This window comes from Ptiloglossa arizonensis, chromosome 9, assembly GCF_051014685.1.
Source record: "Ptiloglossa arizonensis isolate GNS036 chromosome 9, iyPtiAriz1_principal, whole genome shotgun sequence".
In the NCBI taxonomy this organism is placed as follows: domain Eukaryota; kingdom Metazoa; phylum Arthropoda; class Insecta; order Hymenoptera; family Colletidae; genus Ptiloglossa; species Ptiloglossa arizonensis.
In genome coordinates, this window is record NC_135056.1 from 15,186,348 (window position 1) to 15,200,505 (window position 14,158).

At 39.5% G+C, this 14,158-nt stretch overlaps 2 protein-coding genes across 2 annotated transcripts in view; one reads left to right on the top strand and one right to left on the bottom strand.

The window, feature by feature from the left end:
* The window catches only part of Sytbeta (Synaptotagmin beta), a 164,601-nt gene that overhangs the window by 122,728 nt on the left and 27,715 nt on the right, over positions 1-14,158 (bottom strand). The window lies entirely within an intron of this gene.
* Positions 10,015-14,158, top strand: part of LOC143151070 (uncharacterized) — a 66,194-nt gene continuing 62,050 nt past the window's right edge. The window contains exon 1 of the mRNA XM_076319846.1: positions 10,015-10,302. The gene's annotated coding sequence lies outside the window, so the exon portion shown is untranslated. The remainder of the gene's footprint in view (positions 10,303-14,158) is intronic.

Below are 14,158 nucleotides of genomic sequence, written 5' to 3' on the forward strand. Positions count from 1 at the left end.
ATTTATGCGGGAAAGCATTATGCGATACGAAAAAACGTTGCGCATATCTAACTTGGAAGCATACAGAAACTGTTATACTCGCTATCCTTGGAATAAAGTTATTGGAGGAAACTTTTCCTATTTTTTACGTGTCCTTCTCTCTCCGTGAAAACCTAAAGAGGCTTATATACGTATAAATAATTATACTGCTATTTCCTTTCGAAATTTCTATCTTTTACAGTAATTTTTTAAATAGAAGCTTTACCATAGGTTTGTTAACCATTTGTTGCGCATTCTTTAATTTCGATTACAATTACGCTTCTCGCCGACCGGCATGTAGTCATAATGAAACACAGAAAGCTGATTACGAGACAATCTCTTTGTTTACTACCATCTATTTTAAACGACATAGTGAAATAATCATGACGCAACTGCTATGAAGAGTTTAATTGTTCCTGTTCAAAAGAACAGATGAAATAGACACTTACGTAAATAAATGTGTGACTACACAGCCGTTGAAGCTAGATTGATTTGTTACGAAGTTATAATCTAAAAATTATTGTAAGCAAATGACAAATGTAGACAGCAACCATATTCAAATATATCATTTATACCGTAACTCTTAAAATAAAAAGAGAATGCTATCATTTATAATGCTTAAATAAGATGCATATGGTAACATTAATGTTTGGAACACGTAAATATTAATAAAAATCTGTCTTCGGAATAAAAATTCATTGAAACTGTCGGCCTTCACATATTTCGCAATGTTTTGATGTTTATTTATCATAATTATAAACAACCGTCGTAGGACCATAGTTTGAACAATTATTTACAATGTCCAAGTAAGAACAATGGCTTAAAATGTCATTTCGTTGAAATATTCTTCGTTCGCAATGGAATTTTTCATTGAGGTCCAACTGACATTCTCAAGGCTAGATATATCGATTATCGACTCAAAAGTGATTATCACGATCATTTTTCTATCTGGAAAAGCGATTAATTGAATTTCGACGCTTTTAATTAAAGAATACAACTTCTACGCGTATTGTGTAAATTATAAGAATTAAACAAATGTTAAATTAATGTACCAAATAAACAATTATTACTTTCCATGCTTTGAAACTTTACGAAACGCGTTTTTACTTCGAATTTCGATCAAAATCAATTTCTATAAGTTACTTAATCATTTGTAATGCATAAATAAAATGCACATTGTTCGATTAATATTGAAAACATGCATAAATATTAGTAACAATCGCGGAAATGAACAAACATTCACCGAAACCGTTCGCCTTCGCAGATTTCGCAATATCTTGATGTTTATTTATCATAATTATTAACAACCGTCATAGGACCATTCTTTAAACAATTATTAACAATGTTCTAGTACAAATAATGGCTAAAAAGCCATCAATTTGTTGAAATATTCGGTTAGATCGAACAAAGACAATCGAAGTAGGGGTAAGTCACCTTGCGGAGGATATATGAGGAGCCCCCCAGTTGAGGAAATTTCATTCCACGGGGAGCCGTCGAGGTGGACGGATCTCTTCATTTCTGGTACCTGGACCCTCCGAGGACGGCCAACGACACCGGTTGCCCTCTCGGTAACCGGTACCGACCGCCGCTCTCATAATCCTATTTTTTTTTTTTAGCTTTTTCTTTGTTTAATTTATTTGATTTGTTCTCTGATTATAATTTGTACTTGTTTTTCCATGTTTATTTTTTTGTCACTGCTTCGTTTATTTTCTTTGTTTCTGCATGACTGTATTTAATCACTAACCAACTTCGTTTCTAATTTCTATCGTGCCTTGACTTAAGGTTTTTCTTAGATAGGCACATCAAAGCACAAAGAATAAAGAACGAAGAAAAAAGAACGAAGAACGAAGAACGAAGAACGAAGAGGACTCTCTCGTCGCAACCGCCGTGGGATCTTTAATTAAGTTTAGAATAAGTTAGTTTTAAGGCCACCGTGTACAAATATCTGTGATCTGCCGAGAAATTATCCAATCTTTAGCTTAATTTTGCTCGCTTCCTCGTTTCTCAGTCCGGTCACCACTGCTTTTTGTAAAAGCAAGTGGCCGGCCGTGTAGGTGGTCCGAACGGTCTATCGCCGTCTCTTCCGGTGTGTCTGCTTCCAGAGGGGACATGTTGCGAGCACAGGTGCAGGCATTTTTGCCGGTCCCTGCGAAAGCCACCAAAATAAGACCCTCTCGTCGTAAAGATGGAGAAACGGGGCACTCCTCTAGGGGAGTGGATGGCGTCGCTCGTTTTCTCTGGAATCGGACCCACTGAAGAGAAACGGGATAGACCTAGTAGGACCAACTGCACGGTTCGTGTCGCGTCTTTCCCAATTTTGCCTCATTTTTTCCATCATGTAATTCCTTGGCAGAACTAAACGAGGAGATCGAAGGAACTTTGATTCCTTCTATCTCCTCTGTTTAGTAACTTCGTTTGTACTGCGTATCGAGGGAGATCGATGGAACTTTGATTCCATCTATCTCTCTCCGGGTCTCCGCTCGCAGCAACCTCCGCGTGGTGAGACCTGGTAATCGGTATTACTCGCAACAAAGGATTATTGCTAGTTGCGGGTAATACCGAGCTAATTGGCTGCGAATGTTTGTTCCTCTACGCGATTGTTATTAACAATACACATTTTCCGAACATTAATCTTACAATATACACCTTGTATAAGTACTAGAAATGATTAATTCATCTATAGAAATTAATTTTAATCGAGATTCGAAGTAAATGATTGTTTCTCTCACATCGTTTAAATAAGTAGAGTTTCAAAATATGGAATTCTATCATTGTTTACTAAATACATTGATTTAACATTTGTTTAATTCCTCTATATTACACGAATGCACTTTACTTAAAAAAAAAAATTGCTTGCAATATCATTTAACATAAAATTATTTTATTGTACATATAGTACACGTTGCGCTATCTATCGCTATTAGGCCAAGTTTGTCCAGGAATAATTTCTTTTTATGTCGCTAGATGCCGACACAAGGATTATATTCACATTTTAGCAGCATTAATTCGCTTTGTAACATAAATAAACAACTGAAATGTTACAACGTAGATTTCTAAATTACTTCAATTAGTTGTTTCAACCTAGATTTCTGAAGTACTTCTATTAATTGTTTGTTTATGTTAAAAAACGAATTATCCTGCTAAAATGTGAATATAATCCTTGTGTCGGCATCTAGCGATATAAAAAGAAATTATTCCTCGACAAACTTGGCCTAATAGCCATAGATGGCGCCATTTGTACTATTTGTGTTGCTAAATTTTATGTGAAAATCGAAGCATTTATCCTGTCAAAAAAGTATCCTCAATTTAGCACTTTATTGCTATATCTTATCGTCCCCAATTTTGTGGATAGTGGTCTCTCAAATGTAGAAAATTCAGATATATAATTCTTAAGGGGAAAGAATAAACCAAGTATCATTATCGACTTATCAATGAAGAAGGTTAAAACTTTTAAAGTACAAAATAAAATTCATAGAAAAATAGTCAAAGGAGTAAATGATACAAGTTTTGCAATTAAAGGTAGCTATAACAGAACACGACTTATTCCTGATTTCTTTAAGACGAATAATCTAGATCTTGTGGAGTTTAATTAAAAACAAATTAAATTTGACAATAAATCAAAATCTATTATTTCAATGCTTACGAGATAGGAAGCGAAATTAGTACAGGTGGCTCAATCTATGGCTATTAGGCCAAGTTTGTCGTGGAATAATTTCTATATATGTCGCTAGATGCCGACACAAGGATTATATTCACATTTTAGCAGGATTAATTCGCTTTTTAAGATAAATAAATAATTGAATTATTTCAACGTAGATTTCTAAATTAATTCAATTAGTTGTTTTAACCTAGATTTCTGAAGCACTCCAATTAATTATTTGTTTGTATTAAAAAACGAATTAATCGTATTAAAATGTGAATATAATCCTCGTGTCGGCATCTAGCGATATAAAAAGAAATTATTCTTCGATAAACTTGGCCTAATAGCCATAGATGGCGCCATTTGTACTATTTGTGTTGCTAAATTTTATGTGAAAATCGAAGCATTTATCCTGTCAAAAAAGTATCCTCAGTTTAGCACTTTATTGCTATATCTTATCGTCCCCAATTTTGTGGATAGTGGTCTCTCAAATGTAGAAAATTCAGATATATAATTCTTAAGGGAAAAGAATGAATCAACTATCATTACCGACTTATCAAAGAAGAATGTCGAAACTTTTGAAGTACGAAATAAAATTCAAAGAAAAGTAATCAAAGGAGTGAATGATACAAGTTTGGCAATTAAAGGTAGCTGTAACAGAACACGACTTATTCCTTATTTCTTTAAGACGAATAATCTAGATCTTGTGGAGTTTAATTAAAAACAAATTAAATTTGACAATAAATCAAAATTTATTATTTCAATGCTTACGAGATAGGAAGCGAAATTAGTACAGGTGGCTCAATCTATGGCTATTAGGCCAAGTTTGTCGTGGAATAATTTCTATATATGTCGCTAGATGCCGACACAAGGATTATATTCACATTTTAGCAGCATTAATTCGCTTTGTAACATAAATAAACAACTGAATTGTTTGAATGTAGATTTCTAAATTACTTCAATTAGTTGTTGCAACCTAGATTTCTAAAGTATTCCAATTAATTGTTTGTTTATGTTAAAAAGCGATTTAAACTTGCTAGAATGTGAAAATAGTCCTTGTTAAAAAGCGAATTAATCCTGCTAAAATATGAATATAATCCTTGTGTCGGCATCTAGCGGTATAAAAAGAAATTATTCTTCGACAAACTTGGCCTAATAGCCATAGATGGCGTCATATGTACTATTTGTGTTGCTATATTTTATGTGAAAATCGAAGCATATATCCTGTTCAAAAAAGTATCCTCCGACATCTAGCGACACATATGGAAATTATTCCTCGACAAACTTGGCCTAATAGTCATAGATGGCGCCACATGTACTATATGTGCAATAAAATTATTTTAAATAATTTTGCAAGTAATTATTGACAATCCTCTAAACCTTATCTAAGATGTATTATTTATTCGTTAAAATATTTCTAATATAATGTTTAACATTGATGGCTTCCAAAATAATAAATTCATGTTATGTTTAGTTTTAATTCCTACATATAATAGCGCTAATATTTTATTCCAATTCAAATCGGTTCTCTAGTCTTTAATCAATGCAATACAAGGAAGCATTGCCTTTAACTTCTATCGTATAGTTCCTTTGTGACACCAACTTCCATAAGGTAAAACATTTATTGTATATCTCGTCTGTTGATATATCACGAAAATAATAAGGTGACATTATAGCACTAAAACATTGTCATATATTCTTATATTGCATGTTAAATCTATTCTTTGTTTCGTTTGTAAATTGATTTTATATATGCTGTAGTTGCGAGAGTCGAAAAGTGTTTACTATGTGATGTATCATACGCAGATATATTATGCAATGACGATAGGTTTGTTTGTAGGTCGATAACTAATGTTTATAGGATATCTACTACGTTTTCAGCCAATAATTTAGTTATCTGTATAAATTATACTTTTATTTTAATTACTATTACTATTAAAATAAATGTTCGTAATTGTGATACTTCGAAATATCATTATAAGTATATAATACTTTCAAGAAATTAATTATTCTCAAATTGAAAGGTCAATTTAAACTTTTTTATGCATACAGGTATTACGTAAAGAAATATGCTTATTAACGAAAAGGTGTTTGCAGCTACCGAAAATAAATTTCAATCCTATCCCATTCCCCAAGTACACAAAATAAACTGACATTTTAAATTCACACGAAGTGTGTAACATTTAATAGTAAGTACTAACATATCACCAGAAAAACCAAAGTCATACTTTGTAAAATACAATCTCTAAATATCATCAGCCTGTAAAATTACTGTACAAAACAGTTTCGAACGAGTCGAAATTTTATATTTTTCTCCATACATTTGATACAACAATTTCCCAGAATATGTCAAACAAGTGGAAAACGAATGAAAGAGGACAATAGTCCTAAAAGATGTTCATCTTATCACCCAGATACTATCGACAGCCATTGTCAAGCGAACAAATGGTGAGCAAATTTCCTCAAAATGCTCTCGTTCGTGTGAAATTGTTTCGTATCATTCGATCATTCGATATACAAACTTTCGAAATTTTCACGAACACATTATAAGTACATTATAAACAAATGTACAATTTTTTTTGTAGCTCCATCTAAATAAATTTTGGAATACCATTCTGAACGGAAACTTGAGAGAAGCCTCGTTAATTATAGCGTCTGTGGAAAACGTTTCGATCGTAACCGATCTTATTAATTAAAATCAATCGTTGTATTTGCGGATATTAATGCATTATGTAAAAAGGTGCATTCTCCGTTTCGCAATTTTATCGTTGAATAAAACGTTGAACGCTTCGAACTATAGACTCACACAGATAACGTAACGACGTACTAGGTCAGAGTTTTTCAATTTGAATATGCGTGCTGAATCAAGCACTTTTTATTGCGACTTTTATCGGATTTTTTTTCTCGATTTAACGCGCACCGTAGCACGAGTGGGTCGAAAACCAAGAGAAAACGGAAATATCGAAGTCTTTGTTTCAAGCGTAGGTTTAGTGTTCATACATATTTTGAAGCATTGAAACGAGTAATGGGACTGTCAATCAAAAGAAGTAGTATGGTGCGATTGGTTTTGGCAAACGGTATAAACGGGACACGTGTAGCGTAATTTTTATCAAAATGTTACAAAAATCTCACTCGAAGAAACTTTTAAAACACGATATAGTTTCATTGTCTCACAAATTTCGATCTTATACACAATATAGCTTATTATTCGTTTATATTCTTCTGAAAATGTATACGAAAAACAAGGCAACTTTACAGTCTTGTATCGACGGATAAGTTTAAATAAAATAAAATACTAATAGTGTCATCTACGTTTCGATAAATGCAACGATCGATTAAAAACTCTGAACGAGTAATGTTCAAAGAGTACTCGATCGAACACTGTGAAAACTAACTTCGTTACGAACGAACTTATCCACTAGTCGAATCAAAAATCTAAATTTGTGCAATTGTTCGAACAATATAATTCCATGCCTGAACGATAACATATCAAATTTCTTCCGTTAATGATTTACACCAGAAACTCGAATAATCGCAATATTACGCGAAACGGGAGAATAAATTTTCGATATTATTCAGCAACATCGATTCGAGGATTGTTTAACATCTAAACGTTTCGTACTATACGTCTTAACGTAGACACGTTCGATAGAAGGAAACCCTCGTCGCCTAAAATCAATGAAACCTAAACGCCGAAAGAAAGAAAATCACGACCCCTTATTTTGTATCGAGAACACGACGATAAAGGAACGAGATACACGGTAACAAATAAACCTGCTGAAAACACACGAAAGCCCATCACGAGCTCTTTTGATGGATCGCCGTGCAAGATTGATCTATTCTGTCCACGAAAGATTCGCTGAAACGCACGGAAGGTAGAAACTTAAAACGGAAATCCTAAAAAAAAAAATAAAAAATACCGATACTCCGTGTACAATGTTATAATTTCTCGAATACTCGTTCGAACGATACTCGGTTACTTTTATATGTAAAACACGAATCGATCGGAGCAGTAGTTTTAATGTAGTCGATTCGCAGAACGTTATTTCGAGAGAAACGCGTTCGATGTTTCTCGTACGGTTAGATATGACGGACGGATATCGATTGGAATTTTTATTTATTTCGAAACGGTTCGTTGGGGAGGGCGAATGGGGATCGCGCGGGGTCGAAAGAATTTTTCACAGTATCGAAACGATGAACAGGTTCGAAGCAAGTCGATCGAACGAAATTTTCAGGTACGATCGATGAGTTTGGCGCACGAAGACAATAAAGTGCAAGGGTTCGTTGCGTGGCCCTTTGACGGATCGTCTGGCGCGATTGGCGATCGAGTCGATCGGGTGAAGAGTGAAAAAGACCGCCAAGGCTAAGTTTAAAGGGGTGGCTGAGGAAAGATAGAACGGGAGGGCATGCAGTTTGAAACGAACGTCTGTCTCCGGGGGGTTACAGGTGGTTGCTCCTGGAAGAAAGAGCCGAGAGAAAGGAACACGTCGAAGGACAAGGCTGAATGAAACAGGGAGACGAAAAATAAGAACGAAGCCGCACATGAGCTACGCGCAATTTGATTACCGGCTGAGCTTCGTTCCGCGTATATAAGTTGAATAATAAAGTACGAAGTAACCCCGCGAACCGGAGAGAATCTTCCTTTCATCGTATACACCGAAGGGAACACAATACTAGAGTCATTGTTACACGCTTGGATTTGCTCGTATAAAAAAAAAAAGAAAGAAAAAGAAATCACCAACCTTCGAAAAGTCTGAACAGAAGCGAAGTTTAACGATTCGAGCACAACAAGAATATTATTAATCAACCGACAACGAGACCTTCCAAGTTGGATAATAAACGAAACGAACTCACCGACTCGAGAAAACCGTTCGGGGAACGCATATTAAGAATAATATAATTTGTACAAGCATTATTAGGCACGCGCTGAACGTTTCCTTTGTAAAACGGAAAATTAACGATCGATGTTAAAAATAATATTCAGACGGTATTGTTGGCCAACGTGTTCCACGTTTCCTTTGTAGACCGGAAAATTAGCGATCGATGTTAAAAATAATATAATTTGTCGAGTATTAACGGGCGATGCGTGTCGCGTTTCCTTTGTAAAAGACGAAAATTAAGGATCGAAAATGCGGTATGTGTAAAGTAACAAGACGCGACGGAAGTGAAAAATTAAATGGAAATGGCACCGTACCGATTTCATTGAAAATTAACGAACGAATTATCGTTGCAAAACGCGACAAACAACGAACAAACGGAATACACACACCGCGTGTACCATTTCCAAGAATCGATAAAGCTTCTTTCTTCCGCTTTTCGCGGAAAAGTCGAGCGGAAAGCACCCTCGGACCGATCCCATCGAAAATAAATTAACGACCCTAAAATCCTAAACGCAAGAAACGCGCAATATCAAACAGGGTCCGCGATAAAAATAACGCGCGCGAATCTCTTCGAAGAATCGAAAAATTAAAAAGGGGTGCTGGACGTTTACGCGGTAAAACAACGCCCCGCCCTTTTCATTGACATTAGAACCGAAGAAAAAATTTCCGCTGCAAAATGCAATAACGTGTAACGTTGCACAGAGGACGGGAACAAAAAAGAAAGAAAAAAGGAAACGTACACGATACTTTTTACGCGAATCGAAAATATGAAACCGCTCTTCGCGGCACGGGGGATGAAACCACCCCCGCTCGTTGATTTCTTTGAAAAACGAATTAACGAACGTTTAAAATGATCGTTTCGAAATCTAACAAATGTACCGTATCGGACAACGAACAGAGACAGTCAAAGAGAAAGAAAGAGAAAGAGGTCGCGTCGGTGTCTTTTTCCAACAATTGGAAATTTTGACGTGCGCGATCCCTCCCGTGAAACGGGAAACCGTAACCGCCCCATCCCCGGTCACGTCCGTTTACTTTGAAAATTAATTAACGAACCGTTAAAAAAGAACACCCACGTGAAATGGAAAGAAGAAGAAAGAAAAAAAGAGAAAAAAACCCCCCAGAAAAAGTGTGTCCACGCGTTTCCGGTGTTCCCCGGTGTCGAATGGCAGGTAGGTACCGTGTACGCGTGCCCCGGCCTGGAGGAAAATTGAAACCGCCAACCCCGACCGGGAACCCGAATCCGGCGACCGCGGCTCGACGAGATCCCGAAATGCCGGAGCTTAACCGCGCGCGCCACCCCGTAGATAAGAGCAGCGCACCGGGGTGGATGGATCGGTTGGTGGGGGACGAAAATCGTCGGTGGGGCGAGCTTTTGCAAGCTCGTGGCGCCACTTAGGGGAGAAGTTCCCCCGTTAGGGGAGGGATGTGCAAGCAAGCCTCGATTCTAGGCTTCAGTCAGTCGTGCGAGGAGCGAGACTCGCGAGGGTCGAAGGCTCGTCGCGACCCCGTGTTGGTCATCGTTCCCGGCGGACTGTTCCCTCGGGACAGGCTCCACCTGTTTATCAATCCGTCGCATTACACCGAGCTACGGACCCCGTGACCACCGCGTAAGGAAAAATGTTACCGGCGCTGCCGCACCGTACGGTGAACGGAGGATCGAACGACGGACGACCGGAAGATAATCGGCCGTAAAAGGGGTGGGAACGCATGCCGGTAACCTGGAGGCCAGTAATTTCGCCGTGATTACCCAGCTTAATTGATCAGGTGCGGTATAGTATTATCCAGTACTTAACCGCGTTACACGTACACGCATGTATATGTGTATGTATATATATATGTATGTGTATGTATATATATGTATACGTAGAGACACACGATGCGAGTCACCGCGAACGAACGAAATCACCGCCCAGAAGGGGAGTTTATCTTTCCGTTGGTTCGTCTTTTTTTTTTTCTTTTTCTTTTTCCTTCTTTTTCGGTACCATCCCGGCGGTCGTCTATCCCTTTTTGTATCGATGGCCTCTTTTCCCCCTGTGTCTCTCTACGTCGTTTCGTCTCTTTCCCCAACGCTTCGGTTCTCCATCCCTGTTCCACGGTAGCTACCCTTCCTTCGTTCTCCATCTGGCCTTCCCCGTTCTTCCGGCCTCTCGGCTGATTAACCGTGAAATGGGGTGATTACGGTCGCGACGCGACACGCCACGACACACGCGCACCTACGTAAATGCGCATACATTGTTACGCTGGCCACCGTTGGAAAAGGGAGTGCAACGTGACCTCGTGGTGAATATTCTTCGTTTCGTGCGAGGAGTCGGTCGGTAAATGCTCAGCAACGACGAGAGAGAGGGTTGCCAGGTCGAGTTGTTATCACCATCCGTAGCTTCGGATGTATCTTTCTTCGCGGGTAGCCAGAAACCGAGACGCGATCGTCCACTTTTCTGTTACAATGGGAGACCTCTCCGGGGTCACATGGACACGGTCTTACGCGTTTGTTGTATATTTACCGACTTTGCAACGTGGCTCTCACGGTTCGTGAAATTTTCATGAAATCTTTAACGTTCACCTTGAGCGATAGCGAAGTGCCTCGCGAGCCGTGCCGAGATTTTTCTACGTGGGACGTACGTTCGAACGATCGACGGTAGTCGCGTATTTTCTTGGTTATTTTTTTTTTTTTTACGCGGGTGTATCGAGATAAATTCGTCAACGCTCCCGATAAAAATCTCGCCGTTGCATCGGACGGTACGGGAGCTTGGAAAATAGAAAGAGAGAAAAAAAAAGAAACGAGAGAGAGAAAAAAAAATTTGCCATTCTCCTGGCTCGCGGTAATTGAAATCACCGGTTTCGCGACGGTACGAAGACCGATCGCGAACTATCCCTGAAAGTGAAGTTCAAGGTAAACATTAATAAGGCTAATGCGCGTATCGATTTCATGCGTCTAGATGAAACGAGACAACGAAGCGTCGCTTCAACGAAGCAACGGACTCGTTTCGCGGTTGTTGAACGTATCGCGACGTTTGAGAGATCATCGTTGCGGATTTAGGGTAAATTTTATCGCCGAGTTACGAAGAATCGGTACCGACGCGCGATCGTTCACGCGTCTCACGGTTTCCGGACAGACCGATCGACGATGTTTAAATTTCAACGACGATGGAGAACGACCGGTGAACACCGTGTATCAAATACTTCTACGAAATTGACGGTGAAAAATATCGTTCGTACAATTGGACACCGAGCGATTAGAAAAGTTTTCCCGCGACGGATAGTCGCCTCTCGATTTTTTCTCTCCGCCGCGTTCCTGATTCAACCCGTTTCCCCGGATTTCTTCCATCTCGTAGTTTCATTTCCATCTTGGCACCGTTCAAAATCTCCTCTATCCCGAGCAATGAACTTCGAAACCGAGAGCCGAAAGGTAAGCACACGTCTTGCGGAAATGCGGAGTTTATGGCCCAGTGAGAAGATAGGATCGATATTTAGGAGAGAGAGAGAGAGAGAGGAGAAAAAAAAAGAAAGAAAGAAAGAAAAAAAGAGAACGAAGGACCGTGAGCGAAAATTTCTGACCCCTAAAACGTCCGTGGGCTCGCGACGTATAATATTTGTACGCGTTCCGTTCTCTAATTGCGATGCAGGCTGAGATATAACTGTGCTTAATTTTTCAAATTAATTGCCTTCGTGCGCCCCGCAAAGCACAACTACCGCGCCACCCACTTAACATTCTCTCGTCCTCCCCGCGGGAGCTGGATGTTACTTAAAGAAGCACGATTGAAAGGAACCTGGGAAACGAAATTGTATCGAGAACAATTCTTCGTCGCAGTACGGAGAAGTCTCGAAATCAACGAACCGAATTGTACGAACCGTGTTCGCGCAAGTGTCGTGTTTGTGAATATTATTCTTCGGTGTTGGAGTATTTTCGAATCGTAGAACTTGTCTCGTCAACCGTGCCCGAATCCTTCGAATCGCGCGCAACTCTTATTCGCGAGAACGATTCGGCTTCGACGAAGAATCGATCTCGATGATTCTTCGAACGAGATTCAGAAACGTGCATCTCGATCGCGCGACGTCGACGCGCCTCTTTTCTTCTTATTTCGACACGAAAGGAAAACGTCGAAGATACCGTGTTCGCGGATTATATCTCGCCCGTGATAAATTGGGAGTACGCGCAAATAAAGTTCGTTCGGACTCGTCGAGAGAGCTTCGCGTGTATTTGAAAAACAAAAAAACAAAAAACAAAAAAAAAAACCTGAAAAGTTATCCACTTCGTTCGTTTAATTTTTCGCGCACGAGGACCGGCCCCGTTCGATCGTTACGGCTCTCGCCGCGGGTTTTTGATTTCTCGTCGAAAAATAATGTATTTTGTAGCCCCGGCTGGCGCGCGTAATACGAGTTACACGAAACGTAATAACGTTCTTTGAATTAAGGTTCGATTTAAATGCAAAACAACGGGCGTACAGAGCCGGTATTTCTCGTGTGCGCTGATTAAATTTCAAACTCGATCGGGTGTGGCATAAAGCCGATTCGTGATTTGAAAACCACTTTTTGTTTCGCCTGTCTGCCTCGTGTACACTCGTCGGATAGATCGACGAACGTTTGAGCTCAAGGGTCGTTTGAACTCGATATCTCGTCAGCATGAGTACATCGCTGTCGAGCCGCGACCTAAATGATTTTAAAAAGAAGAAAATCCGTCTCATCTCGAGAGAACCGCGGCGTGACGTCTCGCCTAGCTCGTTCGCGTGCTGGCTGCAATTCACAAAAGAGGAGAGACGCAAGGCCGTGTTCCTCGTGTCGCGTGGAAAATTACGAAATATTTACGAGAAACAACGGCCTTGATCGCGACCCGAAAACTGGGTAGGTTTGAACGCGATGATCGTGCATCGCGATCGCCATCGACTCGATTCGTCCCGTAGATCTCGTCGTTTGGCGGTTCAAATATCCGCGCGGAAACTTTGAACGACTCCCTTGAACCTTTACATCGGAAGTATTAACGATACCGATAAATTAGAATCGTGCTGGTTAACGTACCACGCTGCACGAAATAATTAGAAGCGGAAGTGCGACGCTGTACTTATTTCGCATTGTTACGTTTGGCACGATCTCCAGAAACTCCCGGAAACTACGGTTCCTTAATTATTTTATACGGTGCGTATTCTTTGCAACCGGAATAAACATCACGGTTTATTTGAACACACGTGGGGAAGGAGGTCCGCGCGTTTCCTCGTTGTTTTCTCGAATTTGTCCACGTACATCGTCGCGTTGACATTTACGTAAGTTCACCGGGCCGTAATGAAAATTCGATATTTGTACAATTTCGATAACGTATCATTGCGATATTTACCATCTTCGCGCGGGGAATGATTAAAACCGATCTTCCATTATTTAAACGGAAGCTCGAGTGTTCGAATCGCGTTCGTGGAATATTCATAAAAAAAATTCAACGAGCTATTCCGAACCGGTTCGATAATACTGTAGGTTCGGATATTCGTCGTAACGGAAACGATCGTTGATGTCGTCCCGGAATTAACGTCGCGAAGCAGTGTCAAATAGAATTACCAACTAAGCGTAACGAAGGGTTTGGAACAAACGTCGGGGTAGAGAAAAAAATTCGTTATTTTCAACGCGTGAAACGCTC